Here is an 18,637-nt window from a genome sequence, read left to right as displayed (position 1 = left end):
ATACAAAACCATATTTCTGCAAGGCTATTATCTTCTGTGGTCCTCTATTCAACTAACCATCTAAATAAACATGATCTTATTAGGGCTGAAAGTACTGAATGGATTGAGTGGCTCCCTCTGAGAACTTGTGCAGTTGTCCTGGCACTGCATGGGGTAATCTGCAGGAGTTTTAATATAGCTCACCATTTGTTTTCTCTCTTGTGAATCTAGTTACACACAATTGGAGACCAGAAGAAGTGGCTGATATTGGTACGGATATAGCCAAATACAATTCTATAAGCTGGTACTACTTTTGGTGGACTTTGTGGACCTGAACTTCAGATTCACATAAGACTATATTATGATAATATTATTATATGACATTTGATTACTATTAACAGTTCAAAAATCATTTTCTACATCATCTCATTTGATTTTCACAAAAAAATTGTCTTTATCTTGCAGATGAAGAAGTGAGGTTCAAAAATTACTCATATTTCAGAGCCTGAAATATCCAAAAGAAATATCCAAACCCTATTATTCTTTTATACAAAAATGTGATCATACTATATGTATGTATACCTATGTATTTATATAAATGGATGAATACATCTATCTCATCTATCACTGTTTATCTGTCCGGTTCTCCTGAAACTTGCTTTTCTCACCTAATAATATGTAATATCCATGTCTCCAAACTAAGATGTAAATCTGACTTGTTCTTTTAGTAGACCAAATGGATTACATCTGTCTGCTCAACCATTCCATTCTTGTGGATGTGTATGCTTTTCCAATTATTTTGCTATCACAAATACAACTGCAGTAAACATCCTTGTATGTGTGGCCTCATGTACTGGTACCTTAATTTTTACAGGGTTGATTCCCAGAAGTAAAATTGCTGAGTCAAAGGAAACAGGCTTTTAAAATTTTAATATATTGTTAAATATATATATGTGTGTGTGTGTGTGTGTGTGTGTGTATACACACTGGCACTGTGTGTGTATGTGTGTGTGTATATATATATATATATATATATATATATATATATATATATATCAGATTCCTCTCCAAAAGACTGGGTCAAGCACTTTCCCACTGATGATGTCTGGAAGTGCCTGCTTGTCTGCACCTTCACCAGACTTGGGAGTTGTCACTCCAGTCTCTTAAAAGATCAACTCTAGTATTCTAACTTTAAATCTAGGCCTCTGTCTTTTCAATTAAGATGTCTCAAATAACAGAGACTTTGGGCAGATTTTTTAGACAGTTATCTTTAGGAGATTATTCACAATCTAATAGGCTTGGGTTCTGTCAGGGGCTGCTTTTGGCCTCAGCAACTGCTTTGTATACACATAACATATCAATAAATAATAACCATTATGGTCAAACATTTGACAGTGTAGTAAGTTATGAGCAAATCTCCTCATTAGCAGCACTATTATTTTGCTGTTTGCAGCAATCTAGTAGTCACAGCTAAGTTGAAACAAGAGTCATTATGTATGTAAAACATTTTTAGCTCATTTACGCTGAACTCACTTTGCATACAAGAGCACTTGGCCCATGCCATATGGTTTAATGTCAGAATAAGATGCAAATTGAAGTGAAGAGGAATAGGACCTCTTTGACTTGAGAGTGCATTATCATGTGCTTGTATGCTTGTGGCTTTAGAACTGAGTTAACAATTGCTTCTGAATAGATTCACCTTTTAATTTCCATCTGAGTGACCCACATATTTTCTTATTATTAAAATGGAAAAGTCATTGTCCTAATATATTTACGTATGTCTTTGTTTGCTGATTAGTCGAGTTGAAATTGAGACATTGCATCATGTTACTTAATTTCCCTTTTAAAAAATTCCTGTCAAATATCTCACAAGCTGAGTTTGGGGAGTTAATTTGAGTGCCGGATGGGGCAACTTGTAGCTTGTCTGGTATTCTTTTATCTTTTTCAAGTAATAGCACCTTGATTTTACTCTGGGGACCTTCTCTCCTCAGCTCCTTCAGTCTATAAGGATGCAGCTTAAATGCAACACCTTCCTTCACCCCAGATCTAACACATTATGTTCTTCTGACATGTGGTTGGTTCAGTTGTGGGCATGTAACATAGTTTGGGACAATGATACTCAATTCTGGGACATTGAGAAGAAGTTTCCTTCCTTCTTGGTCAAAACTAACAACTTTACAGAATTTTTTTAGGTTTTTAGTCTCCCAGATAATAGCACGCAGAAGCTTATTACTGTAGCACATTAAAAATTGCCCTGGGGGGAGGGGGACTGAGAATAGAGCAAAAGCTACTGATAGCACTGACTGAAGCCAGTTCCCTTTTCGGGGAATCATACAATCGAATCACAAATTATTTCTTAGCTTGTTCTTTATTGTCTTGTTCCAGACACCTAAAGCACAGTTTGGAAATTAATAGTCTTTCTTCTGAACTGAGATAGATTATATGTTAACTGTCTTAGAACAGTTAATAAGAAATAAGGCATAAGGGTGGGTGAGGAAGACAGAATATTTTCACCCAAACAGAGCTAAGGGAGGGCAAGTCAGCCTCTGTTTAAACCTCAATCTGAAAAATACTTTTCACAGAACAAACATTTCTCCAATTGTCTCATGGAGACCAAATGTAGGGGGCAAGACTAAGAGTCACCTGAAGCACAGACATATAGGCAAGAACAACACTACAGGACCATGAATGTTGAAAATGAAGTCTTTCCTGAGTTGAAACACTGCAAAAGGCACTGGAGGAAGCCAGAGTTCTTAGAAATACTATTGCTATAAACTCTATATACTCAAACCATGTCCTACACAAGGCAAAAGCAAAGGCTAAAAATTGCCTGGAATTAGAAATAAGGGAACTGATATGAGGAAATGACACAGGGATGACAAGGATAGTGTGGAGCACACAGAGTATGATGGACAGTGTAAGGAGAGACCTGAACTCAAATTTAAAGCAGAGACATTTCCCTCAGCTTGGGGAAGTCTTTCCAACTCTTTCCTTCTCTCTCTCTCTCTTTTTGGTGGGGGCTGTTAAACACGAGTTAGGTTTCTCACAGAACAAGCTGGTAGACAGGATCCCAAGAGTAAGCAGCTCTGTAGGCCCTTCCATCTCGGTTCTGGCCAGGATGCATCCCACGGAGCTACTAAGTGGGAGGTCGCACCGGGGCACCCCCACCCTCACTCCTCCAAAAGCCCCAAAGTCAGGCAGGTAAGAGAGCCCCGCCTCCACGACCCCCGCCACTCACCTGGGCATCGCTTACACGTTACTGGTTGGATTGAGGTCACGAGATCAACACGGCCGGGAGGTCAGAGGGTACTAGGGACCCCCAGGCCTCGCCATCCAGGCTCAAGCCCACACACTGGCTCAGTAGCCCCAATAGGGTTAGGAGTCTGCAGCTTCCTCCCCCTTCTCTGGCAGGATCTCCAGGCTGCCGGCCTGGTCTGTGTCCGTGGGGAGAGCCGGAGCCCGCGGGGACGCGTGGGGCGGAGGGGAGTCGGGAGCGAAAGGCTGTGGGGCTCTGAGGCCAGCGCCAGACCTAGGACCTCCTGCGCGTGGTGAGGCAGCTCACGGAGGGTTGAGGGACGGGGAGGAAAAGCCAGAGGTTTGCTGGGAACTGCGGGTCAGAGACTCACCGGGCAGCTTGTGGGCACGTCCTCCACACTCAGCTTCAAGGTCAGCTCGGCCAAGTGCTTGAGCATCTCCCCGGATCCGCAGCCAGAAGGCATGAGGTGTCCCAGCCCCACGTCCGGGGTGGGGGTGGGGCTGGGGTGCTGTCCACACCCACAGCGCTTTCTACAGCCGAAGGCCATCGGGGAGGGGGCATATTCCCTCCAGATGCTGAAGCGGAGAGAGCCGGAGTGGTGGGATTCTGGAAGAATCGGAGCTGTGGATCCAGCACCTTCGGGAGCAGTAGGAGTTGCCGCTTCATTATCTTCCGAATTCCCGCTCTTGAAGCCACAAAAACAGCGAGAGGCACTAGCCTCGTGAGGAGTGACCCGGGCTGATCGGAAAGAGAGACGGTCAGTCCTGCCCTGGACGTAGCCGAACTCTCCGTGACACAGGCCGCTGGTGGGGAGGATGTTGTGCCGCAGGTCCTGCCCCAGGTTCTCGAGACTCCATAAGAATTTGTTGGTCCTTTGGGAGTGCCTCTCGCTCTTGACCCTGGTGACAAGGGTACGGTATCATGTGGGACGATTTCCTCCACTCCTGCTCTGGTCTCACGGATTTCCACCGTAGCTTCAGGAGGAAATCCCCGTTGGTTTTCTGGCGCAAGTGGGCCTTGTGCTCCTCGGCGGGGCCCTCTCACCTGAGGCACTGCAGGAGGAGCCACCACGCCTGGCACCTCAGGCTGGCCCTCAGACCCTGGGGGGCCTCTCCCTGCTCCCCTGCCGGTCCTGCCCAGCCCTCCCCGAGCGGGTGCTCAGCTCCTCACCCCTGAGAAGAGCCAGGCTCTCAGCTCAGGGACCTGCTGCTGGCGGCCCTCAGAGCCCATGTGCTAGGCCTCCTCTGTGAGGCCTGCAGCCGCTCCAGCTCCACACCGGAAGTGACCTCCAACCCAGGTGGGGCACATCTTCAGATGCCGGAAGAGGGTCGCTGGAGGCCCTTCCAGGTGGCTGCAGGGATTCCTGGAAGAAGTCAGTCCTGAGGGAGAAGCTGCTGAAGTAGGAATCCTGGAGGAAGCTAGACGTCACGTTGGAGGTGTCCTGGTCAAAGTACTAGAGATGGTGGAAAGAGTTGGAGAGGATAGAGGACTTATGAGGGGAGATGAGGTAGAGGTGGCGGCCCTGTGGGGAGCTGTTGGCCCTGTGAGGAGCTGGCCAACAGCAGGTGACGGCCGAGGACATGGAAGAAGGCGCAAGGGCCCCACAGTAGCCGTGCAGGGCAGGCGGGGAGCCTCTGGCCTGTGTGACCAAGACCAGGCAAGCCCAGTTGAGGCCTGACTTTGAATGGCGGATGGGTTTACCTTCGTCAGACTCACTCACCGAGAAGACTAGAGAGCCCCTGCAGGAGCTGGGCTCTGCACTTCTCATGACTTTGAGTGACAGCCATGGCTGACGACTGCCCGGTGGGGCTCATAGCTGGGGTCAAAGGTCAGTTCCTCTTCAGAATGTAGGAGTCATCCCTACTTGGAGGAGAGGATTTGAGTGGAATCTCCAGCCTCCCCTACAGGAGCCCAGTGCAGGAGGACGTAATTTGTCCTTCTCCACAACATGGATGATGCAGTTGATGATTGAGCCCAGGTGGAGCTTCTTGGTATGTAGGTACATGCCTCTTCACCAGTTCTTTAATGAGTGGAGTTGATGTGAAGGAAAAATATTTCTAGAGTGAGCAGGATTGGTAGAGTACTATGTTAGGTTGTTCTAAGTCAGATGAACATTATGTTTTCTTCTGTATGATTTTTGCTTAGGTTAAATGTATAGAACATTGCCTATGGTCATTATTCCATAGGAAGGAATCTATTGTAGTTAGTCCTTTGTCGTTTCCATGAAATCTTTAGACTGATTCCTCAGGGGTACAGTTAAGATCCTGATGCTCAGAGTGGGTCGACAAGAGAAGCTCACTCTTGATGGGATGTGGATGGTCTTGTTGAAGTGACTTCTATGTGGTTGTGCCTCTTGAGCAATCTTCCCAAGCAGTGTATTCCAGGAGGTAGTAGGCTTTGTATTTCCAAAACTAACACATCTGGGCATGTACAAAGCCAGCTCTGTGGATTCTCTTTTAAATAGCTAAACTGATTGGTAGGAGTTCAGTTCAGTTCAATTGCTCAGTGGTGTCTGACTCTTTGTGACCCCATGGACTGCAGCTTACCAGGCCTCCCTGTCCATCACTAACTCCTGGAGTTTACTCAAACTCATGTCCATTGAGTTGGTGATGCCATCCAATCATCTCATCCTCTATCATCCCCTTCTCCTCCCACCTTCAATCTTTTGCAGCATCAGGGGCTTTTCAAATGAGTCAGTTCTTCGCATCAGGTGGCCAAAGTATTGGAGTTTCAGCTTCAACATCAGTTCCTTCCAATGAACACTCAGGACTGATCTTCTTTAGGATGGACTGGTTAGATCTCCTTGCAGTCCAAGGGACTCTCAAGAGTCTTCTCCAATACCACAGTTCAAAAGCATTAATTCTTTGGCGCTCAGCTTTCTTTATAGTCTAACTCTCACATCTGTACATAACCACTGGAAAAACCACAGCCTTGATTGACTATCTGGACCTTTGTTGGCAAAGTAATGTCTCTGCTTGGTCATACTTTCTTTCTAAGGATTGGTAGGAGAAAGCTTCCCTAATGGTACCTGTGTATCTTCTCTATTCATATGGCTGTCTTCTTGATTTGTTTCCCTCTTTTTTTTTTTAATTGTGATAAAATGCACAAAACATAAAATTTACCATGTTGACCATTTTTAAGTGTTCAGTTCATTGCATTCATAATGTTGCACAACCGTCACCACTATCCATCTCCAAGGCTCTTTTCATCTTCTAAAACTGAAACTCTATACCTTTTAAATAATAACTCCCCATTCCTTTCTCCTAGTCTCTGGGAACTATCATTCTAGTGATACTTCCTGTGTCTATGATTATTTTTTTGCAGTGGAGGTGGTCTGATTCTCTTCTTGATAACATTGTAGCTAGTCAGGGAGACTAGTGGGGGGAGTCAGTCAAAATATATGGAGCTGTAGGAAATGCAACAAGGAAGAATGGGACTTGTATTGTGTTAAGCATCCAGTACAGTTAGTTGAGTGACCTTGCACAAGTTCTTTAAGCACTCTGGCCTCCATTTCCTCATTTATAAAATGGGGACAGTAACATTGCTTACCACATATGATTTTTATGAGTAAGAAATGGAGTAGGACATGTAAAATGTACAGCAATAACTGGCACATCCTAAGTGCTAGATAAATTTTAGTGATGATGACAAGCTCTCAGGGCAATTGTCCTTGGTTAAACTAGACAGTTCAAGCAGAAAAGGAAGTGGTAGCTGACACAACCCCACCAGGCTGTGTGGGACTAGAGATCAGCTGTGAGGATAGTTTGGTTATTCAAATAGCCTATTTACTATTTCATGTTTATGTTAGCTTTTTCACTTTGTAAAGACTTGAAATATTGTTTTTTGTTGAAAGCACCCCATGGTAATGTGAAAGATACAAATAAATCAGCATTTCTTAAGTGGAAGGGAACCCTTGTGTTCATCACTGACTTTGACAGTCATGTTAGTGACCATATCACTGTCTAGAAAATTTTGGCTATTACCAGAGAAAATATCCACAGAGCATTATGAAATTACTGTTATAGAAATCAATATTTTCTTTATATAACAACATTTCTTACTGCTTACAACTTGGGATTTAAATAGCATAAGAGATGATATTGTTTGAGATTAAAAGGCCAAACTGAACATGTGCTTACACATGCTCCACTAATGCTTTGCAGAAAGTGACTAGAGATTTTTTTAATTCCACTTCTACCTAGATGCTGTTGTTTCCATGACACTGGTTTTGGGAATGGTGCTGAGCACATTCAGCCATTGCAAGTGATGGATTAGATAGTAATTGATGTGTGTTACGAAACTCACATCTGGGCCTTCTACCAACTGAGAGTCGGTTTGATTTGATCTGGCAAAAGGAGTTTCAAAGCATTTGGTTTTTAAATTATAGTGATTTATAGAAAAGTGCCTTTTCAGATGACTATCAGCTGGTAACAGGTTGAGTTCCCAGAAAAAAGGGGCTCTTTCATTGTCCTGATTTTTCCAAATGGCACACCTACCAGGGAACTTCTTTTCAACATAGCCTCCTGGGGCTATCTCTTCCATTTGTTGGATATGCTGCCTACAGATTGCACCAGTGATGCTAAGATTGTAGTTCACTGTGCTATAAACTTATTTTGGGTTGTTGGATGAAACTTGAGCTATCAAAACCATGGAAGTAAAGTACTTCAGTATAAAGTTAGGATTTTAAAAATATTCATAAATTTATGTGAGCAATTTTTTTTCATTTCAAAGTGGCTAATGTTTGCTCTACAAAAATTCTCCTGCCTTAAATTCTGTTTTCTCTTTCCTACATTCCCTTCCCTTGTTTCTGTCTTGTTTTCTCTATAGTGAACAAGATACAAACACTAAATACCTTCCTCCTCTCTCAACTCCTTTTTTAGCAAGGCTTGCAGATACTAAAATCAGTCTTTCATTTTTGCTTTTGGATTTCACTTTAGTATGTTTAACTTTTTGTCTCTATTTTACCTTTTCTGGGCATTTTCCCTTTAGGCTTTTTATTTCTTTGGGAAATGGAAGGTTTATTTATTTTTTTTGGGGGGGGGAAAGATTTATTTATTTATTTGGCCAATGAAAGATCCTTCTCCTCTGTAAGGAATTTCAAGCATCATTAAGCAGCACAGGAACCTTTTTGGAAGGGGTAAACAGTCTTCCAATTTCATACTAGACCTTGTTGTAAGACAAGTGCTAAAGGCAAACCTGATTTAATCACACTGGAAGGCTCTGAAAGAGAATCATTAGGAATCACCTTACACTCAGCTATGGATACTGGTATCCTATACCAGATGAAGAATGATGGTGTTTTGGTGTTTTCCCTCAATATAAATTTCCTTTATAGGTCCCAAGGGTAGTACTGTGCAACCTTTGATATGCATATGAATCACCTGGCATCTTGTTAGACAATTTTTTAAATTAATTAATTTTTTAATTGAAGGATAATTGCTTTACAAAATTTTCTGTCAAACCTCAACATGAATCAGCCATAGGTATACATTTAATCCCCTCCCTTTTGAACCTAAGATTTTTGGGTGGGGCCTAAGATTCTACATTTCTAACACCCTCCCACATAACACCAATGTGGTTGGTCCCTCGACCACACTACTTGAATAGCAAGTGTCTAGAAGGGTCTGCACTTTCAAATCTTTCTTGTCTCCTTTCAATTTTTTTCTCCTTTTCTTGAGGTAAAGTTTATATTGATGTACATTATGGCATAGTTTTGTTTGTGCTCTCCAAGAGTCTGTTTCCCCAGTCCTGTGTAAGTTCTGTAATCAAATCTCACTGACCTCCAAAGTCAAATTCTTTGGGAGTTCTCAGTCCCTTTACCAGGTCTCTAGGTTGGAAATCTGTTGTGGATCCTAGAACTTTCTTAACAGTGTGAGAATTTCTTTGGTATAATTGTTCTTCAGTCTGTGGGTCGTCTGCCTGCCAGCTCTGTGGTCAGGTTAATGGCGACCTCATTCAAGAGGGCTTATGCCACAGGCTGTGTGACCAGGTAGCTGCACTCAGAGCCCCTGCCCCTGCGGCAGCCACTGCTGACCCATCCCTACACAGGAGACTCAAACACAGGCCTGAATGTTGATCTGTAATTTAGCAGCTTCTTGGTCGGACTATTTGATCTGTATATTCTGTATATAACTGATCTGTATATAACTCTGTATATTCATGGAGAAAAAAAGGGTCTGAATTAGCATACTTGTTTGATCTTTTCCCTGAAAGTTCTTAAGAACATTATGTTTAAAACTCAATTCAGTTTTATCTACTGAAGCACTCTCTGCCATTTGCTACAGTGCAGGGTGAAGAGACAAGGAAGCTGCTAAATTAAGAGATCAGTGTTCAGAGTCCCACAAGTGGAGCTTTGGCCATTGTTTCCACCTTTTTTACCTCTACAAAATGAGGTGATTTGCCTTCTTATGAATCCCGGGGACAGTGTCAAAGCCTCTGACCATGCAGTAAAGTGAGAAAAGCAAATAAAGAGATTTTTAAAAAATATATATATATATTTTAGAGCAATTTTAGGTTCACAGAAAAGCAGAGAAGTTATAGAGATTTCCCATATACTGCCCCATACATGTATAGCTTCCCCCATTATCGACTCCCAAATAGGATAGATTCCTATCATGTCTGCATCATAGCATCTGCACTTGGTTAGTGCAGAACTCAGGAAATAGCAACAACAATAAAGGTACATTTTTCAAATAAATTAATATTTTTTTTAAAAAAAGAATTGATGGTGATGTGATATGGACAGTAAGGTTAAAAATAAGTGTAATTTCAGAGAAAAGCAGCTTGTGCTCCATGATGCATTATTGAAAAAGAAAAGAAGAATGAACTTGCCTGCAAGTTTTCCATTGCAAGGAGAATGCAAAATTTGTGTTGTTACTCTAAACATAAGTAAATCAAGAATGTTTGTTTACATTTTAAAAATAGAATTATTGATACTAGCATTCCATAAACTCTTTTGATGGCTGATGAAGTGCTGAAACATAAGCAATCTCATTTTTTTTAAGCCCTTGAGCTGGCCACTTACACTTGCAAACAAGATAGGTAAGAAGCAAGGAAAAACCATCTGGGCAATATGTCTTTTTAATTTAAGGTTGATTTCTATTTGTTTTGGAATTTGAATCTCTGAATTTACCTCTGCTTGATCCTTCAGCCAGAGTACTTGAATTGGTTTGTGTTTGTCCTTGTTTGAAGACTATGTACATATAACAAAGAAAATTAATGTAGCAAGAGCATTTCCTATTGCTTAAGGTTTTTGTTATTTATTTTTTTTTTAAGAACACTGAATCTCTATTGTTATAATCACTGATCATTTTGGAACCATCATGTGAATTATACCAATGGTAATTTCTTTAGAAAGATAAAATTTTGAGGGTTTTGCCAATTGAAGTATTCAGTGTAAAAACAGATTTCTCCAAATGTAGCAAATTGTTGGTTCATTTACTAACCATGTTTGTTTCATGTATTTGCATTTGCCAGACAAACACTGAGAATATATATTTTAATTTTATTGCAGAACTACCATTTCAAGGCATACCGTGAAATTATAATTTATGTTCCTGAGATTTTTTTGTAGTTTTAGAATGATCATTTCAATTTAGCCCTGGGTACCTTACACTATTATGCTAGGAACACTTCCAGTTTAAACATATATAATTTATTTTTAACAGATTTTGCTTGGAGTACACAAATGAAATGTAACAGTCATTACAGAGATTGTCTTAGTTCATTTACTAAACATGAATCCATGTCCTCTGTTTCCCTTATTTTTTGCATGACTTTCAGCTGGGCTTCTGTTCTCTGCTTTGATGCAAATTGCAGGTTGAAGAAGGAGGCTCCCAACACAAGGTCCTTTTCATGGAACAATTCTGGCAAGTGATGTGTGTGTGTGTGTGTGTGTGTGTGTGTGTGTGTGTGTGTGTTATTCAGATACTCTGTTATATTTTAGATAATTCATTCTGAAAAATCAAATTTCTAAATCAAACCATCAAGCATTCTTAACCCTTTTATGTGTGTAACTCTTTGCTTCAAAACCCCCAAACAGAAAACCTTGATCTTGAAACATTTCCTCTTTGGAAGATGATGGTTTCATCTTTTGAAGTTATTGTAACTTTATTCAGGAATAGTTATTCAAAATTCAGCTTCTAATTAGAGTCCTCATTCTCTCATCAAGCAGAATAGATCAAACAAACAAAGTATATACAGCTCCATGAATTTCCACCAGAAATTACCCAGTGATAAGGATATAGATATAAATAATGTGAAAACATTGTGTGGTATGCTCTCTATGGGCCTTATGCCCAGCAAGTTTTGGCCTCTGGGTATTTATATTGGGTTTGTGTTACCTTTGCACATGAAATCTCCATGGTTTATTATGTATTGTCAAGCTCAGCACATGTGGTGTACAAAATAGTTCCTTTATTCTGTACTTAGAAGAATGTTTGAGGAAGGTTTCATTGTGTAAAGCTGTTTATTGCTTGGACAGATTTTATGCCATTTGAAACTGGAATTATGTAGAGCAATTATCAAGAGTGTAACAGAGATTTTGGATTCAGCAAATAGGCGGGGCTCAGAAATTAGGTTTTCATCAGTAGTGAGTAAATCTCTCTAAAGGATTAAGGTAGGAGAGCAAGCTTTTGCAGATTTGTATTCACTGTGTATTGAGCTTTCATAAGATGCCATAAGGAGTTTTAGAACTTCCCTGGCAGAAGCTAAAAAATAAAGATGGGATTCTATGAGCGTTATGGGTTGTTAGGTGAGTTTGCTTCAGGCTATCAAATAAAAATGGCACATGTCATTAGGCTTATGGAGAGAGGGTTTTAAATATCTTTCTTCAAAATTATGTCCTCTTTTGATTTATTCTATGGTCCTTTTTATTTGTCTCATATTTCTGAAAGAGGCCTGTGATGAGGGGTGCCCAAGGGATCATCCCTCTTGTAATCTGACATGTTGAATTCTGTATGATACACACATTTTTTTTTCTTTGATATTGGACACTTTCCAAGCACTGAATTATTTCTGCTGTTTTTAAAAAAGCCAAACCCAAACAAAAGTTTTCTTAAGAGAGCAAAAAAGCCTTAAATATAGCTGTGTGTCTTTACAAAGCAGAAGCCTCAAGATCATAATTGAAAAACTAAAAATATTTAGCCCTGGATGAGATCCTCTGGCCTCTTCATGGATGATGTTTTGATTGTCGTTCCAACTTTCATTCATGCCCGTATCCTTCATTATCCCTGATATTCAGTCTTCAGAGGAGAAAGATGAATAGTGTCTTCATTGGGAGGCACATGGGTAATATGAAGGTGGAAGTGACTTCGGTAGATAAAGATCCACCAAATACTGGCCTGCAGGCTCTCATTACATAGAGGTTGGAGGAGTGCAGTAAAAAGATCAAATTCAGCAGAGAGAAACAGCACACATCATCTTAGCTGATCGATAACCAGCTTCTGAGAGTAACAACTGTCAGCTGAGCTGTATCAGTCGCTCCTGGAGACTTACCAAGGAATGAAGATCACATCCCTTTCAAGCTTGGCGGCCTTTAAAGTAAGCAAACCTTCAAGGATTAAGGCTTGTTGCAATGATTTCTCTGTAACATTTTGAAGATCTGCTTTATTGATGGAAAAATATTTTCACCAATGCAAGTGGTGTGAGTTAAAGAAAAAGCCAGATAAATTAGGCCATTATTGTCACATTTTTCACAGCCACCCTACTAAACCCTGATGTTTAAAAGGAGTTTATATAAAGGAGAACATTATTTTTGATACAATACTGAACTTGCAGGTTGTTAAAGCGAATACTTAGAACAGTCTGAGCATGTTCTGACTAGAACAAAGTCTTAGCAATGGCTTCCAGTCAAGCATAGCTATATACTTCATTTAGACATTTCTAGAATGAAAACAAGAGGGAACTTTTAAGAGTCTTTAAACCCTATTTCCCCACCCACTCCTTCAAGTATAAATTTAGATAAGTGTAATGTACAGAAAACAAGCATCCATATAGACTCATTTGATTATATAGCTTTTCTGTCTAGGAATTATGGAAACAGGATTCTTTATTTGATCTCGGAATATAATATTACTGAAAGTTTTTGCTAAGGTTAATAAAAAGGGAATTCAATAGATACATTAAAATGCCTGAAACAAGCTCATGAGTTAGAACACTGAGCTCATTGCACTTTAAGGCTGGAAGTCAGAATTCTGATGCCACTCAGCAGCGTCCCTGTGTGTGTGTGATTGTGCATGTTAGTGTGTGTGTGTGTGTGTGAAGTGAGAGGTTGCCCTAGGAAAAGAAATTTCTTTGGCTCAATATTTTAGAGCATGTTACTTCAGAGAAACACCTTTTAATTGGCATTTAAACTCTATCGATATATGTTGTATACGAACGACAGTTTTCTTTTCTGGAGACCATTCATTAGTGGCTCAATATTCTCATCAATATTTAACCACTGGGAAGCAAGAGAGGTCTACTAGGTTATCTCAAGAATTGTTTGAAAATCTGTAATAATTTGAATCAAAATTCAGTCTGAGAAAACTTGGGAAACCTGTCTGACTAGAAAGCATTTCTTCTTTTTTCTCCTCCACTCCCCACCCCCTTCTTCAAGTTCTTCTGATTTGTGAGCCCAGGGCAAGTTTAATTATAATTAGTTAATGTTAGTTAATTAGGTAATGTTCATATAGTGCTTTGAAGATGAAAAGTGTTTTAGAAATGCTAAGTGCTATCATTATTAATATCAGCAAAGGGGGAAAATTAAGCATGACGAACACTTTTAGAAACTGCAGAATCTGAAAGTGAAGTGCTTGATGGCATGTGACTCTCGGTTCCACCATCGCATCTCTTCCTGCTGAAATGTGAAACAGCCTTTTGTCTCCATTGTTTGGGTGTCCAGAGCTCCCTTCCTCCTTCCCTGTCATGTGCTGACATTGTTCAAAGAGGTGAGCAGTCAATCTTAGGCTAAACACTTCTCCAAATATATGTCTTCAAGCACATATACTCACATGTATGTATATTCACACATACATAGTCCAGCCTTCAATGTAAGGTCATGCTCATGTTTATTTCTGAGCTCATAGATGTTCTATAGGCTCCCACTCTTTCTATTTTCTTTAATCCTTCTTGTTCTATATTGCAGAAGAAAACAGTAGAAAGCTAACAAGGACAAAAAGAATCACTGTTCTTTGGATTATCTAATTTATTTAAGGAAATAAACCTGCCAAGTGGAAAACTGTCTCTTTGTTGCAAACATAAGGAATTCTCTTAGTTTAACTAAAATGCAAACTTGTGAGGCACATGGCTTCTAAGCCTTAGAAAAACGCATAGCTGTCCCATGCAATTTGCAGAACAGAAGGCATTCATAGACCATGTTATCTCTGGATGGAGCTTTAAACAACCTTTTATTAGCTATGCTGAGGAAAGTAGGTCAATATAACTTCCAAAGTACAGAAGAAAGTGGGCCCTGGCCAGAGCTAAGTCCAGATGAGTTTGGAAGTTGCTCTTTGGAGAGGAGTGCTAGTTGGAGGCAGTGCCTTCCTCAACCTGTCTTCCAAACTGAAATTACATTTGTTGTAGAATTTAATTTTGAAGAGGCTTATAGTGAAGAATAGGTTAAAGTTTGGGGTCTTGGAATGAAATAAATCAATGTATGGTGGCAGAGAGACCAAGGAGCAGAAAGACGGTTCGGGGTCTATATTGCCATCTCACACTGGACCTCTACATAGAAAGTATGGATGATACTTGAGTGATCAAAAGGCATAGAAAGTCATATAGGAAATTCAGCTTGATTCCTCACTTCTTTGTTTAGTCCCTTATTCCTTGTTACCTTTCCTTTATATGAAGTGTTTAGTTGGGGGTAAATACCAGGGAAATGGCATGGAAGTGTCTTGGAATTGAGTTAAATTATTCCCAAGAGTCCAAATTGGTTTCTTGCTGTTTGGTAGAGTAATTTGTGCATCTCACCAAAGGGCTAATGAACACTTCACTTTGACACTTGGAAACAGACACATTCAGATCATGTTAATCAAACATAATTAACTTTCAAGGAAGGAGGCTGGAAGAGTGGGCCAAAACAAATATGCTGAAACAGAGCGGAGATGAATGCAAAATCTTGCAGTTAAAAAAATAAAATCAACTGCATGTACATAGAATAGCTATGTGGTTTATTAAAACAAAGCAAGGCAAGACAGCATCCACCCAACTGTAAAGGCTTGAATTGACTAAAAGCTCCATATGTATGCAGTGATGTGGCCCAAATGCTAAAGACTAAGGCCTCAGTTTCATGTGGCAAGTTTCTAGCACCAAGGTTGGAGGGCTGCTCTGTCCTGTTAAGGCCACATCCTGGGCTTTGAATTTTGAGAATTCTTGAGTATCTTATGAGGAATGATTTAACTTGGAGGGATTTAGCCTAGAAAAGTGAAGATTCTAGAAATAGGATGATCATTTCAAATGGAAAAGAAAAAAAAAATTTTTTTTTTCAAAATGAAAACTTCTAACATCTGGAGGAGAGATTAGACCTAAATGGCTGTGGCTAAAGAAGAAATAACCAGTCAAACTATGGTTCTAGAATTTAAAGTTCTCTGTATATTGATCCAGACTTCCTCCCTCATGCTGTTCTCCCCTGCTCTCTTACCAGAATCCTTTACCTATCCACTCTGGGTTGCCTCACTTTTTTCCAAACACACTTTTCTAGTTACCCGGAGGGCGTCCCCTCACCTTTATATTATCCCTACTACTTTTCTGTCCAGTTGAATTCTTCCAAGTCTTGCCTAGTGGTTTTCAACCTTGGCTGCATATTAGAATTACCTAGAGAGCCTTTAAAAAGTCTATGCCTGGGCTCCTTTCAGAGCTTCTAATTTAATTGGTCTGGGGTGGGGCCCAGGCATCAGTATTATTTTAAACTCACCAGGTGATTTTAATGGAAACCTGGTGTCAAGGACCGGCAGTTTAGTTCCAACTAAACTTTGATGATGCATTACTCCATTTGACTTGTTCCTTTGACTGCCTACTAGAACACTCACTTGTAATTAATATAATGTCTGACTTAGTTCATTTAAGAAGAAAGAACTACCTGTTTTTGTATTGTTAAGCATCTTTCAGGGTCCACACATCTCATTTCTCCTAAATCCCAAGGATGTGTTTTATATTTCATATTCTGTCCTCTCCAGTACAGCGCCTTACACATAGGACTGTGCATGTGTGGATTTTAAATTATTATAGAAAATCAATAAAATATTTCCTACTTAATTGGCAAATAAAATATTAATTTTGATAGTTGATACTAAACTTATGAAAATCATTACATTTAGAAATGTATGTTAAAAAAAAAGGATGGGTCATGAAAATTTAGTTAAATTATTGAGTGAAAAGAGTATTTGGGGTACATTCAGTTTTGCAGGGTATATCATGGAGAGTAGGTGTGATGGTACACCAAAGGTGACACCCAGAAGACATGAAATAATTGGGTTTGGGTTATATGGCAGTGGCTTAGCTTGACTTTACTCATGAGAAATTGGGACAAGAGACTGCAACAGCATGCAAGGTTACTTTTCTGTTTCTGGCCAGTGGGACTACCTTTGCTTTCTTTATTGCCTGAGACACGGTGGCTTTTTGAATCACTGGACTGAATTTTGTTTTAGCCCTACAGGTGGATTTGTTCAAGGCAGAACAAAAACTACAGGCCAAGAAACTGATGGAGTAACTAAACTGTTAATAAATTCCAGTGCCACCTAATAATAATACTTTGTATTTATATAGCCTCTTTCTTGGAGGAGCTGAAAACACTTTATAGGCACTGAAAGTTAATCAAGTTGGGAATTTTTCAATCATAGTGGGAGTGAGATCCAGACCTACAAACCCCCAAGCAAGTTTTCCTTATTTACACATGTGGACCCTGTTAGTGTGGGGACTTCAAAAAGTCTGAGGCTCTTTGGGTTTAGAGACGTTGTAACATTAAATGAGCTGAAATTCATTTCTGGCCAGCTGGTATAAGGATCCAAACAATGTTTAAAATATTTTAACAAATGAAAACATTAAAAAAAATAATATGCAGCTGTCTGGCATTACTTTGTAACTATGACAATTGCTGAAATATAATGATCCCTGTGTTTGTGTTTCTAGTTATTATAAGAATAATTGTGAGGATGGAGAATGAATTTTACTTTTTTAGCTTATTGAAATTTCTTGTTTCTCTTTAATGTGTATAATCTCTGAGCAATAAAAGGGACTAGAGAAGTAGAGGTTTCTATAGCATAGTTAAGGGTAAGAGGTTAAAAATAAAGATATTATGACAAAAATGTTAAGTGGTACCTTGATTATTCTCATGGCAATTAGGGTATCATTTTATGGAAGAGCCCTTTAAATAAGAGCTTTCAAAAATGAACAAGAAATGCACTCTGTGATGGAATTTTATACTTTTGGTTAATAATGAGAATCATGCAAATGATCGATGTCATCAAAGACTGATTAGTTGTATGAGCTTAATCTTGAAATCTGTGCCCTGTGGTCTGTTGCATTCCTTGCTTCAGAACTCCTCTCTAGTACTTGGACTTAACATGATTTGCTTGTTTATTGTGGAGTTGGATTTTGTCTAGGCAACCACTTTCTTTTTCTGGGGTTCTGGGGACTCAACATGTGTGACATGTAGCAAGGTTTTATATATCTTCTTAAGAGGCAGATGGAGTTGATTTGAGCATTTGCCATATTGTAGTGGGATGGGTCTTCCAAAATTAAAATATCACCTCTTTGTTCAAAGAGACTTTGTAATTCCAAATATAATGTAATTCCAAATAAAAATTATGGGTTCAGTAAGCATCTATTGATTGATTTTTCTTAATATGGTGTTCCTTAATAAGCACCATATTAAGAAGGGTGAGATGAATAGCATTGTGAGGGACAGGATGACTTTATGTGCAGCTAGGACCCTACTTGGAGTAACAGGCAAGTTTGGCCTTGGAGAACAAAATGAAGCAGGGCAAAGGTTAACTCTATTCTGCCAAGAGAATGCATTGGTCATAGTAAATGCCCTTTTTCAACAACACAAGAGATGACTTTACACATGAACATCACCAAATGGCCAATACTGAAATCAAATTGATTACATTATTTGTAACTGAAGATAGAGAAGCTGTGTACAGTCAGCAGAAACAAGACCTGGAGCTGACTGTGGTTCAGACCATCAGCTTCTCATAGCAAAATTTAAGTTTAAACTAAAGAAAGCAGGGAAAACTACTAGCTCAACCAGGTACAACTTAGTCAAATCCTCTATGAATATGCAGTGGAGGTAACGAATAGATTCAAGGGATTAGAACTTGTAAACAGTGTGCCTGAAGAACTATGGATAGAGGTCCATGATATTGTATAGGAAGCAGCTAACAAAACCCTTCCAAAGAAAAAGAAAAGCAAGAAGGCAAAGTG

General features: G+C 39.8%; 1 pseudogene; it reads right to left on the bottom strand.

Moving 5' to 3' along the window:
* Nucleotides 1–5,240, bottom strand: part of LOC136164227 (TBC1 domain family member 17-like) — a 40,648-nt pseudogene extending 35,408 nt beyond the window's left edge.
* Nucleotides 5,241–18,637: the final 13,397 nt, after the last annotated feature.

Source organism: Muntiacus reevesi, chromosome 3 (genome assembly GCF_963930625.1).
Source record: "Muntiacus reevesi chromosome 3, mMunRee1.1, whole genome shotgun sequence".
Lineage (NCBI taxonomy): Eukaryota > Metazoa > Chordata > Mammalia > Artiodactyla > Cervidae > Muntiacus > Muntiacus reevesi.
Note: the sequence above shows the minus strand (reverse complement) of the source record. Positions and strands in the feature narration are given on the sequence as shown.